This window comes from Chlorocebus sabaeus, chromosome 8 (assembly GCF_047675955.1).
Source record: "Chlorocebus sabaeus isolate Y175 chromosome 8, mChlSab1.0.hap1, whole genome shotgun sequence".
Lineage (NCBI taxonomy): Eukaryota > Metazoa > Chordata > Mammalia > Primates > Cercopithecidae > Chlorocebus > Chlorocebus sabaeus.
This window is the reverse complement of record NC_132911.1, coordinates 52,328,897-52,337,558: the sequence shown is the minus strand read 5'-3', so window position 1 is coordinate 52,337,558 and position 8,662 is coordinate 52,328,897.

Genomic DNA, 8,662 nt, shown 5'->3' with positions numbered 1-8,662 from the left:
CCTAAAGTGCTGGGATTACAGGCGTGAGTCACCATGCCCAGCCTCCGCTAGGTCTTTGAGTATGTTTAGGACAGTTGTTTTAAAGTGTTTGTCTAGTAAGTAAAATGTTTTAGATTCCTCAGGGACAGTTTCTGTCCACTTATTTTGTTCCTTTGATGTGCCATATTTTCCTGTTTCTTTGCATGCTTTGTGATTTTTTTTTCTTGAAAATTGGGCTTTTAAGTATTATAGTGTGGATTATAGTGTGAGATCTTTGAAAATCAGATTGTCCTCCTTCTCTAGGGGTTGTTAATTTGTTGGTTGGTTAGTTGATTGTTGAAGGCTATAATCGTCCAGTAGTTTTAAGACTTGCCTAAACTATTTTTGCAAAGACTAGTCTTTTTCACATGTGATCACTGATGTTTCTGTCCTTCTAGCTTGTGTTCAGCTAATGTTTTGGCAGAGATTTCCCTGAATACCAAGATCTCTCCCCACCTTTGCAGGTTGGCTCTGTGCTGGGGAGCCTTCAACACTTATCTAGGCTTTCTCTCAGTCTAGGAATCAGCACAAGGCAAAAGCTTAATGTCTTCTCAGGTCTTTTCTGAGTATGTGCCTTGCCTAGATGTGTGTGGCTTGCTAAATTGTGCCATACACAGGACTGCTTTTGAATGCCTTAATTTCCAGTCTAGTCCCAGCTTCTCCCTCAGGCTTTAAATTGCCCGCTATGTGTCTGCCTCCATAATCTCTTGCCCCAAGAATCGGTGGATCAGTAGTTGCCTTATAGTGGTTATGAGCAGTGTCCACAGCTTTTCCCACCTGACTTCTGAGTTAGGAAAAACAGAGATGAATGCTTCATGTTAGTCCTTCAGTTATTTCCCCAGGTGGTTTGGAACAGACATACACAATAATTTACCAATAAAATCTGCTCTGCTCCCTCCAGTTTAAAGGACAAAACTGGGAACTGGCCTGCTGCTGTTTTAAGACCAAGACTGCTACCACACCAGGTAAAGAGTGAGGGCAAGAATGAGAAAAACATCACAAAACTCTCTGACCATTTTGAAGATGGCTTTTTCTTGATTGGGCATCTGTTTGGTTGACATAAATATTTGACTCTTTTCCAAAGCTCTGACAAAGTTAGTTGAAGCAGTTTTGGCTTTTAATGGTTTCTGTAGGGGAATGAGCAGTTGGAGCTTCCTAGTCTATCACTTTGCTAACATCACTCCATCCCCAGTTCTTTTATGTTATTTCACTGTTTTTATTAGCAATTTTGGAACTTCTTCTAATGTAATGGTCTTTTGAACCTAAGTGCAGAAATCTACAAATTAACTCATATTAGTTAGCCTATTGGATTTTCCTCACTGTAGCTTTCGGATGATCTCATCCAACATGTTCTATATCTCCACCAGTTTCCTCTCAGCTACATCCAGTAAGCAAACCTTCCACTGTTCTCTAATTCTCTAAGTTTTAAAAGGATAGCATAGGCCGGGCATGGTGGCTCAAGCCTGTAATCCCAGCACTTTGGGAGGCCGAGACGGGCGGATCACGAGGTCAGGAGATCGAGACCATCCTGGCAAATATGGTGAAATCCCGTCTCTACTAAAAAATACAAAAAACTAGCTGGGCAAGGTGGCGGGCACCTGTAGTCCCAGCTACTCGGGAGGCTGAGGCAGGAGAATGGCCTAAACCTGGGAGGCGGAGCTTGCAGTAAGCTGAGATCTGGCCACTGCACTCCAGCCTGGGCGACAGAGCGAGACTCCGTCTCAAAAAAAATAAAATAAATAAATAAAAAATAAAAGAATAGCATAATCAAGTGTTATGTCAGTCTTCTCTGTCCTGTCTTCTTAATGTTCTTACTAACATCTATTCCATAATCAAAACCCTGCATCATAGCTATTTTTGTTTTTAATGAATCATAAACTAAGGTTCCCAGCTATGAAGCCTCCTTTGAGGGCACAGCCAACAGATGTCTAGCAGCCTTCCAGATACCAGAATCACTAAGAGTCAAAGAAGATCATTATTGATGGCTTTTAAGTATCACAGGTTCATTCATTCCTCCAAATTTAATTACAAGAAAGAATTTGTCTCCTACTTGAACTTTTTTAAGTAAAATTTTACTTGTGGTGGTGAAAACCAGGGAATGGCTTATTAGAAAGAGCAAAGGCTTTGAAATCAAGCAGTATTCAAATATTGATGTTAGCACTTACTAATTAAGTAAGTTACTTAATCTAGAACTCCATTTTCTCATCTGAAAAAAAAAAAATGGAGAAAACAGCCATTTCCTTGCAGGGATACTGTGAAAATTAAATAAGATAACACACACAAAGTCCTAATACCAAATAAAAAGTTCCCTTTACTGGACAAAAAAAAAAGAACATAACCTAAATTATGAAACATTTTCCCAAAGCTATTAATTTTAGCAATTTAATTAAAGTATTACATGGATGCCAAGCTGGTAGGTTCATCTGCTTTCCCATTTCCATACTCTGTAACATCATATAAATGTGATGGGGCCAAACCAGACAGGTCTAGGGGGCAAAATGTCTAGGGTATTTTTGGAAGACAGATGGGAGATCCCACCTGGGAGATATGTGCATGAAAGTTCAAGAAGCTTCCAAAGAAAGATGTCTTTGTAAGGGAAGAGACAGTCAAGGGCCACAGATATAGCCAATCCAGAGAGTACAAGTCAAAGCGTAAGGGTTTCTTTGGGCACAGCACAATGGGATATGCTGCTCCACCCAGCTTCCCGGACTCGTGCCTGAATCCTATGGAGAGAGACATGCAATAAACAGCAAGTAAAAATAAAACCATGGCACCTGATTCCCTCAGGACATGGAGAGCACAAGTCTGTCTCTTTTATACTCGAGATAACAATAACATAATTAGGCGAGAGTCAAGGAAAGAAATTCCTGTAGAATCCACAGCGTAGGACCTAGACTAGGCAAGAGGGGTCGCTGCACTGGAGCCCCCCGCCCTACTCATCGCAAACAACAAGCCAAAAAAGTATGCCATCCTGGAAGACACTTCTTTCACCTGAGGTCTGGTACCACACTGGCATAGCCTGACCGAGCATTAGGACACAGCAACCTGGTCCCAGGCACCAGAATGCATTCCTGCCCAACACCCTCAACACAAAAGGTGGCTGTGTCCAAACACTATAAAAGTTTGCGTGTTGTACCACCACTAACCCCCAAAGCTGGAGCCAACACTGCTTGTGCATGCAGGGAGGAATCGATAGGAGAATGCATGGATGTGAAAAAGGACCAAAACGCACACACATACTTTGAAAAGTTAATTTACCTTTACAATCTTTCCTCAGCATAAATGCAACAAATTCTTCCATAACCACGTATCAGTTCTCAGCAGCACTCCATATTGCCAAGAGTTCATTTTCTTGCTTTTCTTGATTTGCCGATTCCTGGTTCCTGAGGGAGCCACATATCAGTGCAGTATTCACCACAGTTACTGAGAAACCACGTGGTGACTGAGAAATATTTTGCAACATTAAACAATTTCTGTTACTCTTAAATCTATATATGTTGATCTAGCATCAAATGTAGAAAACATAATATCAATTATTTACATTGGCATCTATATAAATATTAAATGCTAAAACTGTAAATTGTTTTATGTTTACAAAAAAATAAAAATTATATGAAATATATAGTCATGCACCACATAACATTTTGGTCAACAATGTACTGGTCCCATATGACTATAATAGTATATTTTTACTGTTCCTTTTGTATGTTTAGATACACAAACACTTACCATCATGTGACAAATTGCCCACGTTACAATTGCCTACAGTATTCATTACAGTCACATACTGTGCCAGAGCCTAGGTGTGTAGTAGACTACACCGCCCAGGTCTGTGGAAGTGCACTCTGTGATGTTCACACTATGACGAAATCATCTAACAACACTTTCCTCAGTTTATAGCCCGGTCATTAAGTCACACACACCTGTAACTAGTTTTTTTAAAAAACTAATTTAAATTTTCAGCTTTATTTAAATAATTTTCTTTCTGTCTTTCTTTCTTTCTGTTTCTTTCTTTCTTTTTTTCTTTTCTTTTCTTTTCTTTTCTTTTCTTTTCTTTTCTTTTCTTTTCTTTTCTTTTCTTTTCTTTTCTTTTTCACTCATTGCCCAGGCTGGAATTCAGTGGCACAATCTCGGCTCACTGCAGCCTCCATCTCCCAAGTACAAACAATTCTCCTGTCTCGGGCTCCCAAGTAGCTGGGATTACAGGTGTGCACCATCACACCCGGCTAATTTTTGTATTTTTAGTAGAGATAGGGTTTTACCATGTTGGCCAGGCTGGTCTCAAGCTCCTGACTTCAGGTGATCCACCCACCTCGACCTCCCAAGTGCTGGGATTACAGGCATGAGCCACCGCGCCCAACCTATTTAAATAATTTTCATTTAAAAGTGAATATTCATTTTTGACATCTGTGTTTTTCACTTTAATTTTAATTTTTAGTATTTTAAAAGATAGCTTTTCAAAAATATATGGAAATAATGTTAGCTTTAAAACTGTATACTTATTTTAAGATATACTTTTATAAATATATTTCCATTTTAATCATTTAGATTATTACTGTCAACTGAATACAAATTATGTAAATATCTTTATTACACACATATAATTAGTGATGTAGATGAAATGAATGCAAGAAAAATAAATTTTATCTGATAAATATACCCAAGTTGTGTATATTTTATTTTATTATCCATCCAAGCATCTATGAAACACACACATGAAGTAATAAATTCATCCTTGATATTTTGCTTTCAGTCATATAACAATCATGGTTTTACACATATTTTTGTCGCGAAGACATTTATCAAGATAGAAAGATTTATTATGTACATTTCTTAACTGTTTGTTAGTTTGATTTGTAACTTTAAATATCACACAGATGGTACGTGGACCACGCGTGTTAGGGGAGGCCTGGATGATGGTCCCAGAGACCCCCAAGCCCAGCACATTGGGGTTCACACAGCTCTGGCAGCCCGGGGAGAAGTCACCCACAAAGCCAGAGCAGAAAACCAGGAAATGACAGACATCAGGTGGTTCAAAGAGTCAGTCCCCAAGGACACGTGAGACAGCCTCTAGAGACTCCCAGAAACAGCTGGGAGACATTTAAGGACGAACTAGAATTCCTAAATTATGTGTGGAGACATACCATGAACAATATTGAGCTTCTCTCTTTGTGGCCTTGTTCCTACCCAAAGACCATGCAGTCTGAAAAAAAAAAAAAACAAAACTTGGATTGCATAAAGAAACAGAAAAGTCCCCCATCTGAAACTTCCAAAATAATATGCTTTGCAAACATTTAAACATATCTTAATTCTGCTGTAATAAGCAACTTAGTTTTTAGATAACCACAAAGTGAAACCCATTAGAAAACCAACTTAGCTGAGCTACACAAACTACAAGAAACGAAGCTGTAAGAATAAACCATGAAAAGCAAGAGATGACTAAAGTTTTTGGGATCTTTGCAGCAAAAATAACCAAATATATGGTATTTACATAAGTGAATTACCTGTACATCTTCTCCATCTACAGGTAATCAGTCGTTTCAAATACAAAGCAAACCCAGAATGAACTCCTGGGAATTATTTATGTAAGACTCAATAGCTGATGGGGTAAAAATGACAATTTACAGGAAGCCCAAATAAAACTCAATAAACCATCCAAAGCAAGACATCCTGTGGGTAGCGGGTAGGCAAACATTCCCACCGCAAGAACTCTGGCTTCAATGGCTGCTACAAGACAAGCGTAAGCCCAGAGCTGAAGGCAAGCACAGGACCCCCCTGTGCCCATGCAGCTCATGATTTTTAAGAGCCCACAGCATCTGGAGGGCAAGCAAGCACCCATATCATTAATCACAGAACACGCAGTCCCTCTCTGTGCCATGTGCACGCCTATTAGTCTGAACTGTTTGGGAAGCCAGTGCTCTAGACGACCTAGACTGATCATGGAATATTCTGTTCAGGACAAAATGTCACCTAGGAATCGACTCTTTCTGATTAAGACCTAACTGTGCTGAAAGTGCTCTAAAACGGTCAATAGACAAGCTCGATAATACACACAGCTTGGCTTTCTCAGATATCTGATTCCTACAGAGATGAATCCCCATGAGCATTCCCTGCTGGGCCTTTTCTGCTCATGCGTTTTCATTCCCTCTAGGGTCTAAGAAACATGGGCAACTGCAAATTATTAGGTGATTGTAATTCTATGGGAAATAATTTTGTCTAACATTGGAGGATTACTGCTCCCAGTGAATTCAGGAAGTTGCTTCTTTATTACATCTCTGACTTCAGAACTCAGAGTGATTTTTAAATGATATCTTTGAAGCTAAGCAACCATAAAAACCACTCATGGAGCATTTTCGTAGGGAAGTAGCTCAAATCTTAAGGTTAAAAGGATATCAAATTTATATGCAAAACTATGTAACCAGAAAGAAGGGAGAGAGGGAGGAAGGAGGAGAGGAGGGGACAGTGCTAGGGACTTAAGGAGGAAGGATTATGATGTACAATGTGGGATAAAGCAAATATTTCACAAGAATAAAAATTCCATTAAAATGGCATATAAAGTTACAGATGGCAGAATCTGGCAGCTTTGGGGTTTTTTTAAAGGCATTCTGAATAATAAAGACTTGAAAAGGATGGAGACACAGGGTTAAAGTACATTAAAATGGAGTCCAGGCCTGAACAATCCCTGAACAGACAAAGTCAATCAGGTCTCATGAGTGACCCCAACCTGGCTTCGTCTGCAAACATAAGCAAAACTTAACTTGGGCTGTTTCTTATACATGGATATCCCCACTCCCGCCTGCGTGGCTGCTCCCAAGTCAGCGGGAACGCGCGGGAGCTGCGGGAGGTGCACTTCCCAGGGAGCAAAGCTACGACGATGGCGACAACCCTGGCAGCTCCTCGCTGCAGCCGAGGCTGACCGGGCCCCTGACATTCGCTGGCCGGCAGCCAGTCACAGCCCCGCGCCATGTTTTCAGCGACTGGATTTCTGTCTAATAAAAATAGAATTGGCGCCAAACCAATTGGTTAAACGTTACAGAGATTGTCCAGCATTTTGTTTAAAGTTTTCCTAGTCCGTTTTCTTAAAAAAGTATGTACTTAAGCCATTGACTTGGGTCTACCTTTTATGACTTTTTCGTATATTATATTTTTAATCACTGCATTGCTAAGTGGGAATTATTGTCTTTGGAGGGTGAATGCGGGGTTGAGATAACTTCTCGAAGCTGGCTGTGAAAATTCACGTGCTATGCAACTGAAAAGGAATTATTACTTTACCTGGAATCCTGACACTCTCAGCCCTCAGTTTGAACTCTATTAGTTGCATATTTATGTGCCATTTACAGTAAATCCTCCGGGTTTGATCGCCCAATATTCCAAATTTTGAACACCCACTGCATGCCCTCTCAGCCCACAGGAATTTCAAATGCCTTCTGTCTTTTGTTGCTGCCTTAATTAAAAAGAAAGGAAAAGAAAACTGGCCTAGCTTTGGGGTAACCATAAATATACAAGGCATTTCTTAAAGGGATTAAAAGATGAAGATCAGTGAAGAAAAGCTTTTCCCTTATATGTTCTGGAACTGGAAGGCAGAGAGAAGTCTGGGAATCAGAGAAGGGCACGGAGATTCAAGACCCCCCCAAGCCCCACGCAGGGCTGCCCTCCTTGTCATCTGCAGAACAAGGTCCCCCGAGGAAGGCCACTGCCCTGCTCGCTGCTCAGCTTGGAGACTCTTCTGTTTGCCTGAAATCCCACACAGGGGTAATCACAGGATTCTAGAATTTCCCAACCCAACTCCTTGGCCTCCAAGGTGTGGAAACTGAGGGCAGCAAGTGAAGAAGGTGCCCTGGGACAGGGCTGGGTGGGTGTGCTCCCCTAAGGTGCTCCCCCCCACACAGTCTCCTCCCTGCCTTATATTCTTCTGCCCTAGGTGAGTTCATTTTCTATGACAAGTGAGAGAAGTCTCTCTGAGATGGAGGAGGGACACTGATGATGAATTGAGACAATCTTGATATACCGGCTTAGCTCACCCTGAGCACACTTTAAAGGCCCCTGCTTTCTACACTGCATACACTGCTGTTCAACCCCAGGCCAGGGAGGCCCAGGCTTGGGATGCCTTCCTTGAGAGTGTGGCTGTCTCTTGCCCATTCTATTAGTTGACCTTGGTTTTATTCTCCTTCAAAGGGCTGGTCAAGGTTATTTGTCACAAGACATTTTCAAGGTTCCTCACAACATTGTTCTTCAGTTTTCTAAAAGATCCAGATCCCTACCACTGAGAATTGCAACTTCCTTGAAAACTCCTAACATCCTGCTAAACTTTCAAGGTAGCAGGTTATAGTCTCTAGCCATCTTCAAGTAATTTTACATACACACACACACACACACATAGAGCCCTCAAACATAACCAGATGTACAACTACTTCTGCATTCCCATGCAATAGGAGAGTCCCTGGCCAAAGTGAAAAAACTGAGTTCTCTGGCTGCAGCCTCAGCTGCTCTGTGGGAATTCTCTCATGCATCTGTATCTCTAACGGAATTGTAAGAGCCTCTGGGGGTGTTGTACGTGGATTCCAAGAGCCAGTGGATTTGACTAAGGAGCCACAGCTTACTTACTTAGGTTTTCAGCTTTTCTTACTGTGTTGCAATCACCTGC